Below are 23,261 nucleotides of genomic sequence, written 5' to 3' on the forward strand. Positions count from 1 at the left end.
GCAGGCAGGAGAAGACAGTGTATTAAAAGAGATAAGCGAGTGGAGAAGGGTGGGGAAAGAGTGATACGTGCTCATTTGAACATGCCTGCAGCAGCAGGGAGCAACTGGAAAGTCCAAAGTAGAAGCAGAGAGATCACAAGGCAGGCAGCAGAACTCTGGATGACTAGAGAGGGGATGTTGAAGCAAAGGGGCCTCCTTACAGAGATTGAAAAGAGATGAAGAGTAACTGTGGCCTAAAGTACTTATAATAAAATACCATAATTAGCGATGATTGCAGGTTGTTAAGCACAGGAGAGAGTGGATGGACCCAGATATTGTTTTCAGTGCTTACTCTTCCCATTGTATGTCATTTCAGCAAGTACAAAATTGGCTTTTAAGAAATCTGTGTAGCTGTATAGACATAGACCTCTAACTCATTTAGAAGTATAAAACCAGGACTATTTTTGCTTCCTTTTGAAATAATATCTCAGAGCAGAGCAGGGAGGTAAACTGGGTTTATTTCCAAAGAAAGATTGTGGTTTTATTTTTATGATGGAACTACATCTAACATCTAGTTAGGTGATAAAGAATTATCACAGAATCCCTTTGAAGTCGTAACGTGATACTAGATATTTTACATATGAGTAAGTCACAATCATTGAGGGAAAAACAGTTTATTTTATCTTTGGCAGCAATTTGCTTCCAGAGGCCAGATTCAAGCTGGCTGCCTTCCAGTAACCTCTAACATTGATAGAGGGCTCTAAAAAATGGACCGATTTAGTCATGCAAAATCCCACTGTCAGGGACCAGTAGGTGGAAAGTTAGGAGCCAGTGTGGGGTGGGTGTAAGGGTCGAGAGAGAGAGAGAGTCCCGTAACCGAAGTCCAAGTCGTTAGGCAGGTCAGTGGTCAGTAGGAGGGCCAAGATCAGAAATCCAAGGAGTAATATCCAACAACCAGAAGGTTATTGAAAGGCGAGAAAGGTGTGGCTGAGGCAAGCAGAACTCGATAGTGAGCCTGGAGAGGCATGGAAGAAAGGCGTCAGTAGAGAGAAGAGGGGGAAAGTGGCTGGATAAGAGGTGGATGTGGTGAGCAGAGCGCGCTGGAGTGTGGCGGCGAGTGGTTGCGTGGAGACTCTGACACACTCCACCTTCTGACGTGGATGATCAGGTTTTTCCGCATTACGGCAATCTGTACTGATATATCTTTTGTGCTTCGTACTGATACTGTGCCATCCAAAAGTATTCCAAAAGCAGAGAAAAAAATAATTTACGGTCAGACTATTTGGATTTGTGATAATGATATGTATAGAAGTAATATGAATGATAAGTGCAATACAATATACAGGTATGTTTTATTTTTGGGTAAGTCCTTGATTTGTTTGATTACATTAGAATACTTTAATTTTGTTGTTCCACTTCTTTTGCAGGGCTTTTTGTAGTGGGTAGTGTTTTGTGCCACATTTGTTACTAAAACTGCAAGAGAAATATTTTATAAAATGCTAAAATAATAGCAATAATAGTTTTCCAAATCAAAAAACAAATATATAATCTGTTCAGACCCAATATTACTCCATCCCAGCCTTTTAAATAATATTCCATGGAGAGAAGAATGACTTGGTTAAACACCGGCAAGATGTATTTTTTTCTTTTGTTTGGTGTTTGATATTTTTTTGCTGAACAATTGGACATTTATGTAAGGCAGTAGCCATATCACCCTGCAACTCACAGCTGGCAGCCCACTAAAGCTCAGCAGGTGTGAGCCTGGCCAGTACCTGGATGGGAGACCTCCTGGGAAAGCTAAGGTTGCTGCTGGAAGAGGTGTTAATGGGGCCAGCAGGGGATGCTCACCCTGTGGTCTGTGTGGATCCTAATGCCCCATTATAGTAACAGGGACACTATACTGTAAGAAAGTGCTGTCCCTCAGATGAGACATAAATATGAGGTCCTGACTCTCTGTGGTCAAATTCACAGAGATTTTTAATTTTTAATCACCCAGGGTGTTTCTTGAAAAGAGTAGGGGTGTAACCCCAGCATCCTGGCCAAATTTCCCATTGGCCCTTACCAATCTTGGCATCCTAATAACCCCATCTATGAATTGGCTTCATCACTCTGTTCTCCTCCCCAATGTGTGGGGAGCATTCTGGCGCACTATGGCTGCCGTTGCATCATCCAGGTGGGGCTGCACATTGGTGGTGGTGGAGGGGAGTTCCCATACCTGTAAGTGCTTTGAGTGGGGTGTCCAGAAAAGAGCTATATAACTGTAAGAAATTATTATTATAATTAAAGATATAAAATTATTCAAACCATTTCCACTTTGTACACTAGATGTCAGTGTTTTACAATATATGTTGTTTTTACTGCCTTGAAAATGCTGTGGAGGCTTTATTGAGTATATATTTGAAAGCTGTGATACAGCTTTACAAAGATGCAAAGATCCTGTTATTGTCTTAGAAACTCATCTGAAAAGCATAATAAAGAAGATAGTAACATCTTATAAAAAAAAATTCAAGTAGGGAGCTGCATCATCATGCGTAGGCTGCAAAGGAACAAGTAAAGGTTTAAGGGAACAAGTAATAGGTTTATTCCATGCTGAAAAGAGAAGAAAGAAAACACAATGTTTCGGCTGTGGAGCCTTCTTCAGGTGTGAGAGAGACAGGGCAGACAGCAAAGGTAATGTACTGCAGCATAGGAGAACAAAAGCTGGGAGAGAGGAGGAGCGAGAGGTGGGAGCAGGGGACAGAAAGAGGCCAATTAGGAAGTGTGAAGTCAGGATAGGTGTAGAGAGGTGTGAAATGAAACCTACAATGAATAAAGAGAATTTAGAAGAAAATGAGTCTGTCGTTGAGAGATGGGGAAAGGTGTGATCCTAGCTGCAGGATAATTTCAGTTTCTGTAGTCTTTCTGATGTGGGAGTTAGGAAAAACAGCTTTGAGAACACAGACGGAGAGATTAGTGTGATCATGGCCGTCAGAGCTGAAATGAGAGACAATGGGCTTGGAGAGATCTTTAATCTTCACAGCCCTAACATGTTCTCTGAAGTGGTCTCCGAGTCTCCTTCCTGTTTTTCCAATGTAGATGGCTGGGCATTTACTGCAAGAGATACAGTAAATAAGGTTGCCTGAGGTACAAGACTCCATCTGGGTGATCCGGAGTTGTCCTGAGGGGCCTTGGATGAGTGTGGTGTTAGATGCGTACTTGCAGGTGATACAGCGAGCTCTGTTGTAAGGGAAAGTACCTGGTGTGGATGGTTGCTGAGGGTGGTCAAGGGAGCTGTGAACAAGAAGGTTGCGCAGATTAGGTGGTTGGCGATACGAGATGATGGGGTGGTCAGAAAAGAGGGCACAATGGAGGGATCATCAGTTGTCAGGAATAGTCCTGGGGATAGGAAGTGTGTTGGGGTGGTAGGGAAGCACTAAAGGAATGAAATTGTTACGGCAGGAGTTCCTGCTCAAGTTGATGGTCTGAGGGGTGTTTTTGGCTCGGGCAAGGGCCCTGTCAATAACACTGCTGGGGTATCCTCTGTTGATGAAAAAGGAGTACATTTTGAGGGCTTGTTTCTGGAAAACTGTGAAAAAAGGAGAGAGTTTGTAGCGTGTTTGGGGTGAAATGAGCTATACAGGAGATAGCTGTGTGAATCCGTGGGTTTGTGCTAGACTGAAGTGCAGAGTCGGGGGTAGTTGATGGAAAAGTTGATGTCTAGAAATGGAAGAGTAGTGGGCGATATGTTAACTGTATATTTGAGGGACGGGTGGAAGTTGGTGAAAGATTTATTCTTCTGGTGAAAGAGATTTCTTCTCTTTTCAGCATGGAATAAACCTTTACTTGTTCCTTTGAATTCTATTAAGAAAGTGCTGTTTGGTTAAAATAGGTTATAAAAACCATTTAGCTTTAATGTCAAATTGATCATTTTAAAATTAATTGACTTAATATCTCCAGATTTGTTTTAAGACACATGTGAATTCAAGGCACTTTTGATGTGAACAGTAAGGGTTGTATTAACTCCTCCCAACAGAAAAACAGATATGTTTTGGAGCATATAACCACAAAGTTCCCTGGGGTTTAGTGCTTTTATATGCAAATGCTAAAAAGGCTGCTCAAGTTTTAGCACGTTCCATTTTCAAAACAATCAGAGAGGGTTGTTTGGAAACACTTGGATTGGTTTCAATCAATATCCTGAAATGAAATTAGAAAGAAAATAATTACTCAGGTTATCATTTATAAGTTCTTTCTTATGACAAAAAATGATATCTGTTCTTGAGCTTTTAATTCATAGTCTGGTTAAAACACTTATGAACACAACTCATATGTACTATCAAACTGAGCAAATACTCCATATGCTCTATCTCTCATTTAAGATACGTTTTCTCTAAGGCAGTCTTAGGTCAGATACACAGTATATTGTAATGAACGCGAGTTTCGGTACGGAATGGAGCAGGCATGAGACTTTCGAATGAGGTTGAACAACAGATTTATTAACTCGAATCAGGGAAAGGTACACACACAGAGACTTGGGTTACAGCGCTGCACCTACACTAACACACACAGGGATTAATCTCCCAGCCTCTGCCCCACTATATACAGTCCCGAAGTCCCGCCCCCCGTGCTGTTCTCAGCTAAATAAATAATAAATAAATAATATTTATAATGGCATTATAAATAGGGCTGTTGCTCTGTTAATAAACAGCTTTCAGACCCACCTCAATGATGCTGCACTGCATTCCATGAGATTTTATTAGTCTCTGTCAATCATTAGCACCTTAATTCCTGGGAAGAATGAGCATATTGATCTGAATTAGTGAATTATTGCCTCAATTACGTAAGCACGTGCTCACTTAGGACGAAAACCAGTTTGTCCTCCCAGCACAACTGGAGCAGTGATGTTGATCAGCTGCTCACAAGAGGCAGTTTAAATCAAGAGTTATTGCACGACCATGGCCGTGTTAAAGCATAGTGGTTGATTCAAATATACACTGTAAGGTTCAGAGTCTTTTGCCAGTAGACCCCCCCCCAGGTAACCTCCTCCTCTTCAGCTTGATGTGACTATTGCTTCATGTTGAAAGCTCTGGGGTACCTCCAGAAAGTTCTTATTAGTATGCTTATATTATTTTTTAAAAAGCTCTGAGTTGCTGTAGTCTTATGTATAGCAAGTGATTACAACAGAACACAATAGCCCAGGAACATAAGAAAAGTGTCGAACCAGAGGAGGCAGCAGTGAGCTTCGGTTTGCTTGTAGAATCTGGCTGTCAGATACGTTATCATACCAAGGACATCATCCCACTCTTTCCTGAAAGTTTCCAGGGAATCGTTGTAAACACTATGACTTAGTAGCTTGTCACAGACATTCACAATCTTATTTGTAATGAAGCACACTGAAGGTTCAATCCTATGAGCACACCGTTTTAATTTCAGCTTGCGTGTTCAGATTCTTGTTTTGCTTATACTCCTGCATGGTCCTCTGGGTTGACTTTGTCGAGAACTTCAGGATCAGGAAACATGGCTTCAGGGAAGCAGAAGTCCAAAGGGTGTTTTTTTTCTTACAAATGAATACTGCACCATAGAAATCCTGAATATCAATACATTCCTAATCATTACCAGCCGTCATGAGAGAGTACTAAATATATTTTCATATTAGAAGGAATATCACAATACCTGTGGCCTAAGAAGCATTGTCACGATTGCAGTCCCTCCTCCTTAAGGACGTTCCAGCTCTTTTCAGTTCGGACCTAATTCTGTGCACCTGCCCCTTGTTCCAGCTTCCTTCCCGTCCCTCTTAAAAGCCAGACACTCAGTCAGTTCCGGGCTCTGCATCTCATTCCCATATCATGCGAGCCCGGGTCCTGATGTGTCTGGCTCCGTCATGTTTTTAAGTCTCTGTTCCTGTTCCTATTCCTGTTCCCCCCGCCGGTTTCCGACCCGGTTCCTGGTTTTAACCCGTCTGTTCCTGATGGACCGCCTGGCTTTAAACTTTGCCTGTTTTTTGGATTCCCCGTCTGGATTACTTTTGGATTGTTTGCCTCGGGCCACACCTCCCCCGTACCACTGCGCACCATGGACACGCCCCCCTGTCCTCATTCCATCTCCTGCATGACTTTTTCCCCAGAGCTTCCTCACTTTTTCCCGGATTGTGTCGTCCGCATAGTGTCCGGAAAGAACACTTCCGTTACAAGCATAATTCTTCCAGTAAGAGCTGTTTGTATAAGCCAGCAGCCATATCACCCTGCAACTCACAACTGGCAACCCACTGAAGCTAAGCAGGTGTGAGCCTGGTCAGTACCTGGATGGGAGACCTCCTGGGAAAAACTAAGGTTGCTGCTGGAAGAGGTGTTAGTGGGGCCAGCGGGGGGCGCTCACCCTGTGGTCCATGTGGGTCCTAATGCCCCAGTATAGTGACGGGGACACTATACTGTAAACAGGCGCCGTCCTTCGGATGAGACGTAAAACCGAGGTCCTGACTCTCTGTGGTCATTAAAAATCCCAGGGCGCTTCTCGAAAAGAGTAGGGGTGTAACCCCGGTGTCCTGGCCAAATTTCCAATTGGCCCTTACTAATCATGGCCTCCTAATAATCCCCCTCTATGAATTGGCTACATTACTCTGCTCTCCTCCCCACTGATAGCTGGTGTGTGGTGAGCGTTCTGGCGCACTATGGCTGCCGTCGCATCATCCAGGTGGATGCTGCACATTGGTGGTGGTGGAGGGGAGTCCCCATTACCTGTAAAGCGCTTTGAGTGGAGTGTCCAGAAAAGCGCTATATAAGTGTAAGCAATTATTATTATTAATTTGTATTTTCCCCAGAGAACGAGCAAAGGTGAGCAGGATTCATCTTTCCAGTTACTTGCAAGATAGCAGAAGGGAGATTAGACAATGAGTGATCAGCAGGTGAAGTGTAACCGAGGGCTTAATCTTTTCCACACCGGGAGGGCGTTTGTCTAAAGGACAACCAAATATTTCTGAGATGTTGTCGATCAGTTAACATGGACAGATGCCTTCCCTGCAAGTCAAAAACAAAGTACTCGTGGGAAAAAAGAGAGGCCTGGAATGAGTCAAGGGATAAATGAAAAGTGCAGTATGTCTCAATCAGAGGACTGTGAGTGACTGGATCTAATGCATGTCAAGTGAAATGACTGTAAGTAGTTTTTATAACAGATGACAAGATATAGCCCTCACTGAGGATTATGGTAGGACAATATCATGATACATAAGCAGAACTCCAGGACGGGGAGTTCCTGAGAGGAAGGGAATAAAGCTCTTTAGCATCATGATTTACAGCCAGTATGATGCATTGATTAGCATATAGTGTTACTCACTCACAACTTTGATCACAGTAGATAAGCACACAGGAAGTCAGAGAAGTGTTAAAATCTAACATGCCAGGTTGAAGACCTCTTTCAGATCCTATTATAACCTTTTTATCTTCATTTTTGTTGCTCTATTGTCATCATTTTCTGGATGGTGTCATCAAAAACACCCTTCTGCTTACTTTATCACTCCATATCACATCTTTCTTGTTTCTCCGTGGTCCATTCAATTTCAATGATATCCCCACAGTGCAACAGCTAGCCACAATCCAATCCAGCGGTAGAAATATAGCCGTTGAAATGGACTTAAGTACCAAGAAAACCATCACTGATACAGACGTTTCAACAGAACTGAACAGATTGTTTCTAGAAAGGATAAAGCCACATTTATTATTTTTTATATGAACTAAATTCCACCCTATGAAATGTGTTGTAGGTCATAAAGCTACACAAATCTCTTTGTTTCAAAGTTGTTTTTATTGATTTTCTTTGTTCTGTTTATCTTATGATCCATCACTTGGTGTAAATGGATTTCGACATTCAAGTCGGGCCCCTTCTTACAAGAGCTGTGTCATTTCTCAGACTGACAGCCTCACCGCATTAAGAAGAAACGCCCATTAACATTGGCGACGCCTTGAAACATAAACTCCTGTGAAAATGACCATGTTAAACAATTTCTCCTTGCAGATATGTATAATATTGTCACAGCAAACGCGTGGCTTGTGATAAGAGGAAGTATGCATGGTGCACAATGGTAACCATGGCGCAGTGGTTAGCATTGTAGCCTGGGGCCCAGGGATCAATTCCTGGGGTGTTATCTGCAAGGCGTTTGTATGTCTGGAGACATACTGGTAGATTAATTGACTTCTAAGAAGATTGTCACTAGTATGAGTGTCTGTGTCTGTTTGTGTGTCCTGCGATGGATTGGCGTCCTGTCCAGGGTGTATCCTGCCTTGCACCTGTTGCTTGCTGGGATAGGCTCCAGCTCCCCTGCGACCCTGTATTTTTAAAGTGGTTAGAACCCAGAGAAACCCATATGAGAACAGGAAGAACATGCATACTCCACACAGAAGGCACACCCCACAATCAAACCCAGACCCCAACACCGAGGCCTCAGTACTAATCGCCGTTCCACCGTGCCAAATAAAATGTCATTTTTAATAGAGAAAAGTATTACATCTTGAAAGATACAATTGCGAATCCTTTCATTGTCCATCACAGCAAATGCTTGAAGCACTTTGAGATGATTCCCGGAGACAAGGTCAGTAATAAAACCAATGTGGCATAAACAAAAGGCACAATCTCATTAATAAATCACAAACGAAGACACGACTGAGCGTGTGAAAAACATAAAGCGTAAAAATTAATGCCCCTGCTCAAATGCCATGAAGACCAATGGAGCTCAGAGGAAAGAGCATTTCCACAGATATAAAACTGGTCCCGTAACTGGACTTTGTCAGTTGGTAATGTTCAGCATACAGCCCTTTGTTTCACAGGTCTTTGATTTATACCAGTGGGCCAATTTTGGGGATTTTATTTTCCAAGGTAAAATTAAAGAGACAAGGAGAATGAAAATGGACTCTAAACTCTTTACACACAAAAAGTTATTCAAGTGATGAAGGCATCATTACTGCCGAAAACAGGCAGACAAATTTGAGCTTTTGTGAAGATGTTTTTTGCTACAGTATTTGTGTTTTATTGATTCTTGCTACTTCTGCGTGGAAAATTAGATATTTGCTCTGCTTACTATGAAACAAGTAATCATGTCACAGACCATACTCAAAAAAAGTATTTGCCTTTTCTAGTACTTTTCTGTATTCCCAATATATTTTCCAGCCGGAAACCTTTGCTTTTACTGGAAAACAACATGGTTAAAATGCCTTCAATTAAAATATTATAATTAGCAATGAATCTCTTAAGCAGCACAGTAGCACTTATTCAGACAGCTAAACAACAGCAATAAAAATACTCTCTAGACTATAAAAGGCTTTTAAATACAATCATCTCAAAGCACTTTGAACAAAACAGGACGTAGAATAAAAATTAAATCAAAATTACAAACCTGCACATTGAAGAACAATCAAACACAGAAGCATCAAAGAATGAAAGCGCATCTGTAAACTTGCTGCTGTTGTCTCCAGAACATGCACAGAGCTTTGGTTTTGGCTGAAAAACAAAGTATATCTCCAAGCATGTCAGTACTGTAAATCTATTGAATTAAAGTAGAGCTAAAACGTTCAAAACAATTTGAACAGCACATCAACAATCATTTGAATTGGAAATGTTGTTTGAAGGAAAGGTCAGTTCTCAACAGTTATATCTTGGGCGCATGGAGGACACAATAGGTGGACAGAGTTGTTTTCTTTGATTTGTTATTTTGTTATAATCAGTGATAGTCCAGAACAATACTTACAGACTACGGGACCGTTGACTTGAATTACAAACTAATCAGGTCGGCAGTAGCTTCTCTCTCGGCAAAGGTTACCTGATAATAAAAGTTAATGCAATGCAAGAAGACAAAAGAATGCATTTTACCTTAATAGGGCTTAAAATGTTTTGTGATCTAAACACTCAAAATTACATTTTTATGTCATCTTCAAACCAGCAGATAAGAAACCTTTGTTCTATAATTTATATAGATGCCTTTACTGGTTACATGATGAAACCTGTTCACTTTCATGATCAGTGTTCAAAATGTTAATGAATTCCCTTGGAACTATGCCTGTGTTGTATTCCTGGGATCCTGTCATCTGCAATCTGTTATTCTGCATAGAGAATTATGAATGTATGGAAGAGATTACCTACATATACTGTGCAGGTACAAACACTAAGGTCTTTTCAAATTATATGCTTGATGCTACAATGGAATATCTTAGTCGTGTGTAGGCAAATGACTAGTTCTTATACAGTAGGATAAATGGCCTGCACTTGCATTTACATTTACTTATGTTCTAATAAGGGTGTTTACAATACTGTAAGTAAACTAGGAAGATCCTAAAGATGGGAATGCCATTGTTTGCTGCAAATACAGCCCAGAGCAAGAGGGCTCCCGTCTGTAGTAAGTACCAAGTACCAGTCTTAAAGATGGCTGACCCTGAGCAGTCGTGACCAAACAATGAGGTTCACAGAGCGAATTTGGCATGGAAAGACACCAGCTGAACCTTATCTCCAGCTCATGGGTACAGACCCATTGGCATTTCGTGGAAATGGGTGGCTAAGGTGCAATGCCCGTCCGGACATTCAAGATGGGCACTGACCTCTGCAGTGAGAATGCACGCTGCAGTGAAGGAAAGATGAGGCAAAGTATGTGAAACATTCTGCCACCGCAGACCAACCTGTTCCTGACAATTCTGCACAAAACCACTCGTGGCCACTGAGCACCTGCTGGAGAGTGAGCTCACAAGTATAGTTCAGCATAGCAAAGTTTCAGAAAGGGATTCCCGGAAAACCAAAGGCTACAGAGGTCCTGAGGTTTGTGCACTCTCCTCTTCTTGAACCTCACAGAGCATCTTAAATAATGTTTGATCTTATGCACCGATTTAAAAGTTTATTTCTGCTGATGAAACTCTGCAATCTCAGGGTGTTGTGCACTGCTGCAGAAACAAGATGCCTTTAGACGACACCTGAGAATCCGGTGGCCACTGAGACTCAGGTTTGGAAACGGGTTTTTGTTTTTTACCGTTTTCACCAACAGTCCCGGGAAAAAAAAGCAGCATTTTTCGAATTTCAATCAACGGCAATAAATTTCTACTGGCAGCTAAACAAATTTTCATTTTAAGTGATAGCTCAGAGGATTAAAAGCCAGAATATCAGAATACCTGCGAGGCCATAGTATGAATCTTTCAAAGAACCAGAAAGCCAGGAAACTTTAATTTGCTCTGTTTATTGGTTTCCTCTATTTCAATATTAAGTTTTATTGGTTTGCATAATTCATTTTACTGTGCTGTTTTATGTACAGTTCTTAATTATACAACATTACTCATCCCAAGGCTAATTCACTTACTTTTTTCATTGTAAGCCTACTTCATATGCAGAGCATTACAATGCACTGTGGTCCACTACTGAAGGCATTCTTTGATGATGAAGTACAAAGGTTGCTGTTCAAAGGTTTGTGTTATTTAGACTAAAGAACATATTTTGATTCACTAAATTAATTTCAGATTACGTCTTACAGTGCCCCCGATTAGTCTTGATCTGCAACAGACAGAAATATCTCTGTGTTCTGCCTGAAGATGGAAAGAAGATGAAGTAGCCTGTCATGAGTACACAGAACTTAGAGGTAGCACATTTCAAATGGCAGCTGAATTCATTTTTAATGTCTAGTTTCCTTAATCGGATAAACTGGATTGTCTAAGAACATATAGTTTCAAATGGTTACTTGGCCAATCGTCATCCCTCCTCTTAAGCACGCTCTGACCCTTTCGTATTTTAGTTTATTACGTGCACCTGCCCCCTGTTATTAATTAAGCCTGGCGCTCCCACTATGCCTCATTCAGCATTGGAAGATGGATGCCAGGAAGCCTGCCTACCAGCAGAGACCCATTGGCATAGGCTCCATCACGGCGTCCTGACCATTTGGGTCCGGGGCTCGGAGCACCTGGCCGCCTTATCCTGTTTTTATCTTCCTGGTTCCCTGTTCCTGTTCTAGATCTCATTCCTGATTTTAACCTTGTCCGTCTTGGATGGATCTCCCGGCTCCTGGACCTTGGATTGTGCCCCGGATTTCCCTCTTGGACTGTTTGGACTCGTTTGCCTACGCCACGCCCCCCGAGCACCAGATCACCGTCGTCACGCCCCCCTGTCTGTCCTCCCGTCCTGAACCTCATCCTGTTTTCGCTGTTGTCCTTCTCCACTTACTTCCGGATTATACCGTCTGCATAGGGTCCTGAACTACGCTTCATGTAGCTCATCCACATGGGCTCATCGTACAGGCTCATCTGAGAGCTAGGACATGATCCAAGGTTCTCAGCCAGGCATGGCTTGAAAGACACCAGGACCCATGGCTGGGCAGCTTGTTCCAGACTCCCACAACTCTCTGAGTAAAGAAGTGCTTCTTGTACTTGGTTTTAAATGCACTATCACATTGTAGTGGCCACCTGAGTGCTCTGGCTTGTATTTCAGTTTTCAAATGAAGGGGTCTGCTGGGACGACTTTATCAATGCCTTTGAAGATTTTGAATCCTAATATCACTGACAACATCTCTGGTACAACATCCAAAAAACATTAAACAAAAACACCAGCATTCCTGATTCAATTTTTTAGAAGTGTGATCATAGACAGTGTGGTAATTTTTTTATATGTTTAGTGATTTGTGATTGTAATTGAGCTCCTTGACAAGTGTTTGAATTTGCTGGTCTGAACGATTATGTGTTAAAGATGAGCATGCTGATTAAGCATTGTTTCAGATGAGATGTCCCCAACCTTGAGCCTGAAAAATCCCAGTCCTTTAAAATCACAATCAACTTAACTAATTAATCAGTACTGGATACAAATTAAAAGAATAAAAGACAAATTAAAGGACCATCATTTTGCTGGGACGCAAACCAGAAGCTGCTTCTGATCAGTGTGAATAAATGTGGAAACACCTCCTTCAGAGAACGAGCTTTGCACAGCTTCTTGTCCAGTGTGCTATGTGATACTTAGTGCAATACACTTCAAAACCAGTGGAGGCTTCAAAACTCACTGTTACACATTTTACAAAGTAGTTTAATCTTATTTGTCCTGGTGCAATGCATTTTGTGTTTCAGAATGTAAACATTAAACAACGTACTTAAAATGTATAGGCAAGTTTAACATTGCGAACGCTTAGCCTTTTTGTGCAATTGTTTTCCTCGTGACAGCACAACGCCATCTTAAGTATAGATAGATACTTTACTGATCCCGTGAGGGAAATTGCAGTGCAACAGCAGCTTAACACAGACAACACAGCCACAGTGTAACGAATGATACAATAATAATAATAGTACAATACATACAATACAATCAGTACAGTGAGGGGTGCACTAAAAGAGTTACTCACAGTCCAGGACACACAAAGAACAAACTAGATCAGAACAGTACGCAGAAAAATTGTATCACACATATGAATATAAATATAGATGTAAATATAGATATAGATATAAATATAAATATAAATGTATTGCACAGGTCCCTGGCATATATTGCACAAAAAACAGTTGTAAACGGGAAAAGAAAAGAAAGAGAACAGATGTAGCAGTAGATGTGTAGATGCGTTCAGTCCAGAAACAGGTCACTGTCAATGTAGCCTCTGCCCAGACGCAAGGTGGATGCGTTGTACAGTCTTATGGCAGAAGGCAAGAATGACCTCCTGTAGCACTCCCTGTCACACTGTGGATGAATCAGTCTATTGCTGAACGTGCTCTTCATTTCTGCAAGCCTGTCATAGAGGGGATGGAAGACGTTGTCCATGATGGCCTCTAGTTTGGACACCATTCTCCTCTCAGTCACTACCTCCAGGGGGTCCAGGTCAGACCCAATGACAGAGCTTGCTCTCCTGATGAGCTTGTTCAGCCTTTTAGAATCCACTGCTCTAATCCCAGGGCCCCAGCATACCACTGCGTAGAAAATAGCGCTCGCTACCACCGACTGATAGAACATATGAAGCATCTTACTACATACATTGAAGGACCTGAGCCTCCTCAAGAAGTAAAGTCATCTCTGTCCCTTCTTATAGATGGCCTCGATGTTTTTAGACCATTCCAGTCTATCGTCGATGTGCACTCCCAGGTACATGAATACCAGATATGGTATTCCATATCTCTATATAGATTCTATATCTCTATATTCTATACTCTATATCTCTATACCAGATATAGAGAAGTATATATGTAGGCTCAATGTCATTCAGCGCAGAAAAGCATGCATTATCAGTTTTGAAGAGTTTATCTAGAAATTTGTCTCAGTTTGCATATCTGGTATTCAGTAAGGTATATACTGCAAAGGAACAAGTTATAGGTTTATTCCTTGTTCCTCTGCAGCCTACGCATGCAGCTCCCCACCTGAACTACTTCAAGTTATATACTGTATTTTAATCTGAGGACTCAGAATGTTTGGAGGGAGAGAGGGTGGGGATTGAGTTAAGCTATTTAGGCATAAGCATGACAGAGAAACCTACCATGGGCTAGTACAATAAAGAATAATTATTAGCAATCAGATCTGTTTAGGTTTTGCTTTAATAATGTAGTCTACAGACTCTTAGTTTAAATTCCCCTTCACTTAAATAAAATGAAATATTTATCAATCTGAACAGCTTCAATCTGAGAAAATATCTATATTTAAAATGTGAATTAACAGGGTTCCAAATGTTGCACTGAGCAGAGATGACTTAAGGATGTAAGAAGCTCTGATTTACAGCAATTAATATAATCAGAACATAAAGATTCAAGAGAGGAAACAAAGGGTTTCAACACTCAGAACATACAATTATAGTAAAATCTCAACGCATGCTAATGGTTACCATGCAAAATTAATAAAAATAGAAATTAAAGTTAATATTAGAACTTCAAATACCAAGATGTCCCTGGGCTGGGCAGCTTAATGGATCATCTTATTCATCTTTACAACAGAGGGAATTACAAACTACTTAAGGACATGGGGAAAAAGTGATTGTGGTGAGTTTTTAATTCAAAACTGTGATGCAGAAATGTTTCCTGTGTGAATGTACAGAAAAAAAAACGTTTTATTTTTGTAAAGGTAGCTGATTCCAGATTAAATACTGTTATTAATGCCGAAACACAGTCCATAACCCACAGAATGAAAGTGTATCCTCTATTGCTTGTGTTTGACATTGAATTATTTTCATGTATTCGTCATCATCTGCCCTGGTTGGTTCGATTAACGTTTTGAAATCATCTAAACTTTGCTATTGACAGCTTCAACCCCATATCTCAAACAGGCAAAGAGGCACAATCCAAGTGCAGATTGAGAGCTAGGATCCAGAGATCATGAGTTTGAATCCAGGGTTATGACATTTAACCAACTGACAGCACACAACTGGTTAATGTCACGGCCCAGGGCTGAGCGGTAGGGCTGAGATGGGTTGGCCTGAGCTTTCTCGCTTTTCTGACAATCACCTGACTCGGAAGTTTCCCAATCTTCTGAAACTCTCCTGTCAGGTGCTGTGGAGCCTGCAGCATTTCAGATATTGAATGTCTGGCCTGCCCTGCCCCTCCTCGTTCTCTGAGCAATACAGGAGTTATGACAGAAGGATGTAAGAAGGTGTAGCAAAATGGCAATTCGAAATAGAATGCATAAAAGTTCCTTCACACTGCACAGACAGCTTTATTATTGAAATTTAGGAATTCTAAACACAATAAAATGTTCTTTCTTGTAAGGAATTTCAAATGAAACGGTGCAGTACAATATAAACAATATAAGTCCAACATCCTGACACATTTTTACAGGTGCACCACTGAAAGCATCCTAACCGTCTGCATCACTGCCTGGTATGGTAACTGCTCCGCCCGAGAGCTCAAGGCACTCCCGAGGGTGGTGAAAATAGCACAAAACACTACCAGCTGCGCTAATGAACGTGGAGGATATCTACTCTGTTAGATGCTTCAAGAAGGCCAGGTCTATCCTCTGGGACACCAGTCACCCTAACCTCAACTTGTTCTCTCTGCTTTCATCTGGAAATCAATACCGAAGTATACAGACCAAGACCAACAGGTTCCAGAACAGATTCTCCCCCCAGGAAGTAAGACTGCTAAACAGCCAACCACAGCAGACGCCTGCAGTTACCCCTTTGAACTGACAGCTGCACCGGCGCCCCCCTGTCATCCTGTCACTCTCTGGACACATACGAAGAGCGCTATATACCTCCTATCCTTGTGTTATTTTCACACAATCTGTTAATTGTATTGTAAACTGCAATTGTGTCATTTATTGTATCCTATTTTTTTTCTTATAAATTCCCTTTGAAATTTTATCCCTATAAATTCCTGTCCTTCTACTCTTCTATCCCTCTTAACGAGCTCGCAGACAAAGGATTTCAAAGCACTGACAACACCGCTGTATTCTGAACTGTTCATGCATTGATAAATAAACCTTGAATGATTGATTGATATAAGCTTAATGTGCTAGCAAAGGGCTGTTAATCTGTTAATCTAGCTATCTACCTTATCTATATCTGTATACATACAGGATATAAACAAAAGGTTTAGCCTTAAACAGTATTCAGAGGGTATGTGATTGCATTACTTACAGTGTACCTGTCACCAAAATGAAATATTACGTTTAGAAGATTCTTGTGAAGTTCATTGTAATTCATAGGACATGGTATCTGTGTTCAGATAGACAGAGGGCACAAACGCCATCACAGGCTATAAAATGTCACAGCGTAGGTGGCATTTGAGTAACTTTTATCTCCAGTTCATGAAGTCCCATCCAAGCTTCGTCAAACAGCAGGGTCATCAGGGAAGCTGCCACTGTTCTAGATAAGCCAGGCAGTATGGCCTTGCTTTGTCTGCTATATTGTCAAGTGATGACATTCGAAATAGCATCTTGAAGCCATCAGGTTGTCTCCTCTCTTGACAGTAAAATGACTGAAATAAAATAAAGATGAGCAAATTACGTGGTAATGCTCATTCATCGCTTTAACTATTTCAGTGAACCATTATCTCCGTATCGCTGTGAAGCCGATGATTTTTGTCGTCACTGATTCAAGAGCTTTCTGAAGCCTAACACCGGAGTTTAAGGTAAATCATCCAAATCCATGTAGCTTTTAAATCCTCCGGCATTCTCAAGACTATTATAAAAATACCCCTTCTCCCATGTCAGCGAACAGGGATTGTTACACTGAAACCAGTGATTCCAGCAGTATAAGGTAATAATTTAACAAGCCATTCCATTTAAGTTTAATTCACTCAGTTCTGAAACTCACAAACTCTTCCTCCAATATGTGGCCTTGGGGTATCTGGATAGTGAATCACACAATAAAGATAGGACATTTTAATTGTAGGAAGGAGCTGTCCAAGGAAATTATCATCATGGGAAAAGGTCATTTTATTGTGTGTGACAATTGTGGCTTCTGGAAAAAAAAAACCCTGACAAATATAAAAGATGGCAAGGTAATCCTTTCCAAAATCACCCCTTGCTGGCATGCAAGACTGCTAAATGATGGCTTAATTGTCAGGGCTGTGCTCAATGACGGGGGCACAAGCCGTCACACATCACCTTTACTTGAGAATCAGTCGCCCCTCAAGTGAAACATGCCAGGTCTGACTCTTGACAGCAGTGAGCTTTCCGTCAGGTTGAAATGTGGGCTTTTACCCAGGACAAACATGAGAGCGAGGAATGAGTAAATGAAACCATCAATTAATTCAGAAATCATAAACGTTTCTTCAAAAAGACTATTTCTGATGAGCAGCCACTGAACCCTTTGTATCTCCTGGAAGCCAGGAAGAACAGTTTGGATTTGTATACAAATGAAATATTTATCTCGGGAGGCTTTATTGGATTATAACTTCCAATGCAAAAGATGCAAAAGAGCATTTTTTTTCACAAATGGAATCAGAAAAAAATCTCGCCTCCTAATGTCAATGGTCTGTATTGTGAGCTCAGTCCTTGAACAGTTAAAAGCTATTGCATTAACAGGGTCCCTTAAAGTTATTTTGTGAGTAAAACCTACCAGGCTGCAGTCTGTTCTCCATAGATACTATAAAGTCTATTTTTCAAAGAGTTATGAAGCATTCCTGAGTTTACTTGCTCTTCATGCCTTGTTAAGGCCAAATGACAGGAAAGGCAACGGGTTATTTTCCAGTGAGGAGAAGAAAACGTGGCATTTCTGACCAGCATATTGTATCAGTTTCTACAAGCTAACAGTGTCCCTGGACATCATTGTTTATTGGATGTTAATATATCAATGTACACTAGATGCCTGTGGCATCTTGAATTTTTAAACTTTTTCCCTGATGTATGGATTCAAGGTAGAAGTGTTCCAGATACTTCAGCTGTTTTTCAGAGGAACTAATTAACACAGTGAAGGTGAATAAAAGTTAAAGATCACCCTGTCAAAGAACATGCACAAAACAATTTGGGAATAAACATGCTAAGCACAAAGTGAGATATACTGAAGCCTACTTACCCAATTAAACATGCAGACCAATTTCACCTCAGGAAGATAAATTAGAAGTATAGAGGTCTATGGTTTGGGCCTTTTGGTCTGAATGAGTACTTTAGGATTTTGTTTTGTTTAACAAGGACACGTGTAGTGATAAATTATAGGCTATGTGATTTGTGTGTTTGTTGCAGGGAGAGGAAAATCTCAAAACAGCAAAAAAAAAATGGGAGCAGCTGAGTAAAACAGCTCTTTAGAATTGCCTCACCAGAAAAAGAATTAATGCAAATAAATACAGAAGGAACCTCTTGCGCACAGTGGTATCTGGGCTAGAGCTACCTCACTAGATTAGCAATTATCACTATTACGAATGACGCAAGTTAAATCTCTTCCTCGCTGGCCTTTCTTTCCTCGTGAAACATGGTCACTACTGCAAATCATCTTTTCAGACAAGAAAGAAAGACAGCAAGAAAGGCTGCATTGTGAAAGTGAATGAAACGTGATTTTCCTTTTCCCCCCTAATATACAAAAAAACAACTGAATTAATGCAATTATTAGTTTTGATACTGCCAGTCTTATTATTATGTTAGAAATGATCAGACAGCGGCCACTAAGCATGAACAGGATTCTTTTCACCTATTAAGATTTCATCTCCCCTTCATGACACGAGCGAGGTCCTGCCACCTCCTCCCCGTCCACCCAGTCCCTTTCAGCCAGCCTTGCGTCAATGCGCGTCAGAAGACACAACCATGATAAGACCTATACATCCCTGTCCCAATATCCTTCAGACTTCAGCGCTGGTATTGTAAATTTCCTGCCAGCGGGTCAACATCACAGCTTTAATTACTGATGTAACAGAGGTGTCAGTGAGGACATAAAGGCCTGCGGATCTGCCGCAACCTAAGACTGGCAGCAGGACGGATACAATACAGGGCTGAGTCACGCCACATGAGCTCCTGGGAGTCACTCTCAGCTATCACTTAGTGGACAGACGAGTAGATGTCACATCTTTCAGCGACTGATGAATTTAGTAGGGTGCCCTGGAAGATAGATCTTTTAGACATCTCCACAAAAACAGGAAAACTTGTTCCACAGCCAAACAGAAGAATATGTTTCAAATGGAAACCAGGGCCCCCGGTTAAAATGAAGAATCTGGTGTGGGCTCAAGCAAAGACTGCTTTGCCCAGATCCCAGCAGTCTGATCTGGAAGCAAAGACTAATGTTTTATTAAAAACAAACGAGTAAAGGAGTCACAAATACAACAACAGACTGTTCTCTGGAGCTAAGCTCGGTGTGGAGCCTGAGGGCTTCTAAGACGTGAACAAACACAATTCAACTGTACCAGTTATTTCACACAGTGATGCACAAAATAACACAGCAATCAGCTCTAATGGACAACTATTTTACCCATGGATATCTAACAAAATCACATAAAATAAAATATTAAATAACAAAAATACAGACCAAAGAATCATGGAAAGTTTCAGTATGAAACATAACATATTGTCAAAATGAAAACACCACAAAGTTAAAAGCAGTATGACCTTCCTGAACACTGATGCACAGACCGTATCAGCCTCTGGGTAGACTGCTGTGGGATGTTTCACCACTCTTCCTGTGCAGGTGCAGCCAGCAGGCAAAGGCTGGCTAGTCATGGTTGATCAAAGGTCTCGATGGCATTGCTGAGTTGGGCCCACCTGTGTTCTTTTTGGATTCAGGTTAAGGTTAGGAGCAAAAGCTGATCATGGCAATATTGTTTTCCTGATACAATACCATTGTAATCCCAGCATTGGGAGATCTTATAATAATAATAATTGCTTACACTTATATAATATAGCGCTTTTCTGGACACTCCACTCAAAGCGCTTAACAGGTAATGGGGACTCCCCTCTACCACCACCAGTGTGCAGCCCCACCTGGATGATGCGACGGCAGCCATAGTGCGCCAGAACGCTCCCCACACACCAGCTATTAGTGGGGAGAAGAGCAGAGTAATGAAGCCAATTTATAGATGGGGATTATTAGGAGGCCATGATTGATAAGGGCCAACGGGAAATTTGGCCAGGACGCCGGGGTTACACCCCAATTTGTTTCGAGAAACACCCTGGGATTTTTAATGACCACAGAGAGTCAGGACCTCGGTTTTACGTCTCATCCGAAGGACAGCGCCTGTTTACAGTATAGTGTCCCCATCACCAGACTGGGGCATTAGGACCCACATGGACCGCAGGGTGAGCGCCCCCTGCTGGCCCCAATAACACCTCTTCCAGCAGCAACCTTAGTTTTTTCCCAGGAGGACTCCCATCCAGGTACTGACCAGGCTCACACCTGCAGAGCTCCAGTGGGGCTGCCTGCTGTGAGTTGCAGGGTGATATGGCTGCTGGCAAGAAGAATGCCCAGGTTCCACCGAGATTTGAACTCAGATCGCTGGATTCAAAGCCCAGAGTGCTAACCATTACACCATGGAACCGCTGGCATGTGAAAAATGACTTTGCTTGATTGGTTTGCAGGAATAGAAATACTGTTGATTCAAGCAGTGAGTACCCTCAGTCTGTACCCAAGGCATTATTGTGGTAAGGACTGCACAACGCTCACCATGCGATGTCTCCACACACATTGTCACGGAATAAAACACTGCATCAATCTCAGATTCTCCCTGGCCCATAGAAGATTATTTAGTCTCTCAACTGTCAAGGTAATCTCCTTAAGGACCTTCGAAAAGACCTCTCCAAGCGCACGTCGATCGCTTTAATGAAAAACACCAACTATAGTCATTATTATAGTCATTATTGTGTTGAAGCTGCTTCGGCATGAAACTGACTATGCAAGTGGATTAGGTGGACCTGACAGTCTTTGATTAGCGTGGTGAGTCTCCCTCTTCTAGGACATGCCTTGCCCCTCAGAGAATTAGTGACCTGGTTTCTCTGGGCGAGGCTGCTGATAGCTAGAGAATATTTTGTTCTCCAGGCAACATCTCTCACAGATGGGCAGCAAGTCAATCATATCATGCCAGTCATAACAAACACTGAACACCTGGCATTTTTTACTTGAGCTCAGTATGCTTCTTTTATCCCAAGGGACTACACAATCAACAAACCTACAGTATCTGCTTGCTATTTAAAATGTAAATAACATTGTGTATGTGCCCAAAGAGCTCAATTGAGCATCCATTGATATTGACTCTGTTGTGCTCAATATTTATTTATGGCATGTGAATTTTGTACTGTACTCAAAACCTCACTCAAAAAAATTGATATAGCCAGAGAAAGCCTGTCTTAAAAGAGTTAAATTAACAGTATATAATTATTTTATTACTCCAACATGTTGTCTGCAGTCTAATATTGTTTGAAAGACCAAGGCATTGAATTAACCCTGTCTTTGCCAAACTGCATACAAAATCCAGTTAGCCCGTCACAATGAATTGAGAAGCTGATGTTTTACAGAGAAGGTTTCATCTATTGCATTAATTCTGTTTTCACACCACAGACAGTTTTGTGCCTCTTCATTGACAGCATTGTGGATTACTGACTACATAATCTGTAAGGGTTCTTGTGCCACACCGAAATGGTGCTGCTGTAAAATTAAAGATGACAAAAACAGAGATGCAAGGAAATTGGATGTTTAGTGAATGTCCTTCGCTTAAAAAGCAGAACTAACAGAGATTGTAAGATTTCGACATTGCTTCATCTAAGCTGCTAATGAAATGTGGCATGTCTTCATCAGCTCTCTGAATACAAGCAGCTCTATGTGTCCACACTGACCTGAGGACTAAATCAAAGTATCATTCTTTCTGCGTGAGATAATATAGTTTTGTTCTAAACCAATGGTAATTTTATTACCAATCGAAAGAACACGTCACTAGAAATAAATTGCACACAAATATTGTGCCACAGAAAGTTGTAAGGTTAAAGGCCATAGACCTGGTTTTGAAAATGAAAATTACTTTTCTGTGGCTCTTAATTGTCTTAACATTTTACTCATGCAGAACTATGGTCATCACGTTGAACTAGCAAAACTCAATACTTCTTCAAATTCAAATTTTCAGCATTCAGGTTCTTATGATTTTTAACAGAACTGAATAATGGATCTGAGTCAAGAAAGGGTATTTTTAAATATCTGTGCCTCAAAGGTATTCAACACACTTCTCAACAGCAATTATTTCCTTTCATGAAATGCTGTTACTGTACCTAAGCTGTTGGAAGTACCTGATGAGAACTGCATTGTTGATAGTGGTGCATAGTATTACTTTAACATCATAATTTAACTCCAGAATACAGTGGCATTTTTTATTCATGAAATATTCTTATTCAGTCAACAAATGAATTACTTAGTTTTTGGAATTAATTTGCTATAACTTTAATTGCTATAGTTTGTTGTATATGTCTGTATCAAAAACCTCTGTCAAATCATGTCACAGGAAATCACCTTGGCTTTTATCTCTGGAAATGCTGTTCTTCTCTTCTTGTGTTAACATGTACAGTAAATTATGTCTGGAATCATCTACCTTACATTTGTTTAATAGGACCCCACTGGTCATACATGAGCATTTCCAAGCCTGCTCAAAACAGGGTGCTCTGAATACATGAAATTCAAAACCTACACAGTACATTATATTTAATTATTTCTGAGCTCTCTTGGGTGCATTGTGCAACCACATCTGTAATGCAGGTATCACAAACGTCTTCAGAAACTCATCAGTTATTATTGCTAATGAAGGAATTATGTCCAGACAGCAAATTGTGGGTAATTTTGTCAGATCATCTAGCCATGGAAAGGTTGTCACAGTCTAGAAATTCAATGTGCAGCCTTGCCTCAGGGAAATCTCTAAGCAATGGTGTCAAATACCACAAGTGCTCATGAATAAAGGATTAAAATAAAACAAGTATAGGCATTAACGCCAAAGGACCCT

The 23,261-nt window shown here is 41.1% G+C and overlaps 1 long non-coding RNA gene and 1 other non-coding gene across 2 annotated transcripts; one reads left to right on the top strand and one right to left on the bottom strand.

Annotated features, from left to right (window-relative positions):
* The first annotated feature begins 10,744 nt into the window (after window positions 1-10,744).
* Window positions 10,745-12,884, top strand: LOC148659378 (uncharacterized). Its single transcript, XR_015940592.1, has 3 exons — window positions 10,745-10,927; window positions 11,294-11,382; window positions 11,924-12,884. It is a non-coding gene; the product is annotated as an uncharacterized LOC148659378 (long non-coding RNA).
* A 7,866-nt stretch (window positions 12,885-20,750) lies between these two features.
* On the bottom strand, window positions 20,751-20,822 carry trnaq-uug (transfer RNA glutamine (anticodon UUG)). The gene has a single exon. It is a non-coding gene; the product is annotated as a tRNA-Gln (tRNA).
* Window positions 20,823-23,261: the final 2,439 nt, after the last annotated feature.

Source organism: Lepisosteus platostomus, chromosome 7 (genome assembly GCF_059453375.1).
Source record: "Lepisosteus platostomus isolate fLepPlt1 chromosome 7, fLepPlt1.hap1, whole genome shotgun sequence".
Lineage (NCBI taxonomy): Eukaryota > Metazoa > Chordata > Actinopteri > Semionotiformes > Lepisosteidae > Lepisosteus > Lepisosteus platostomus.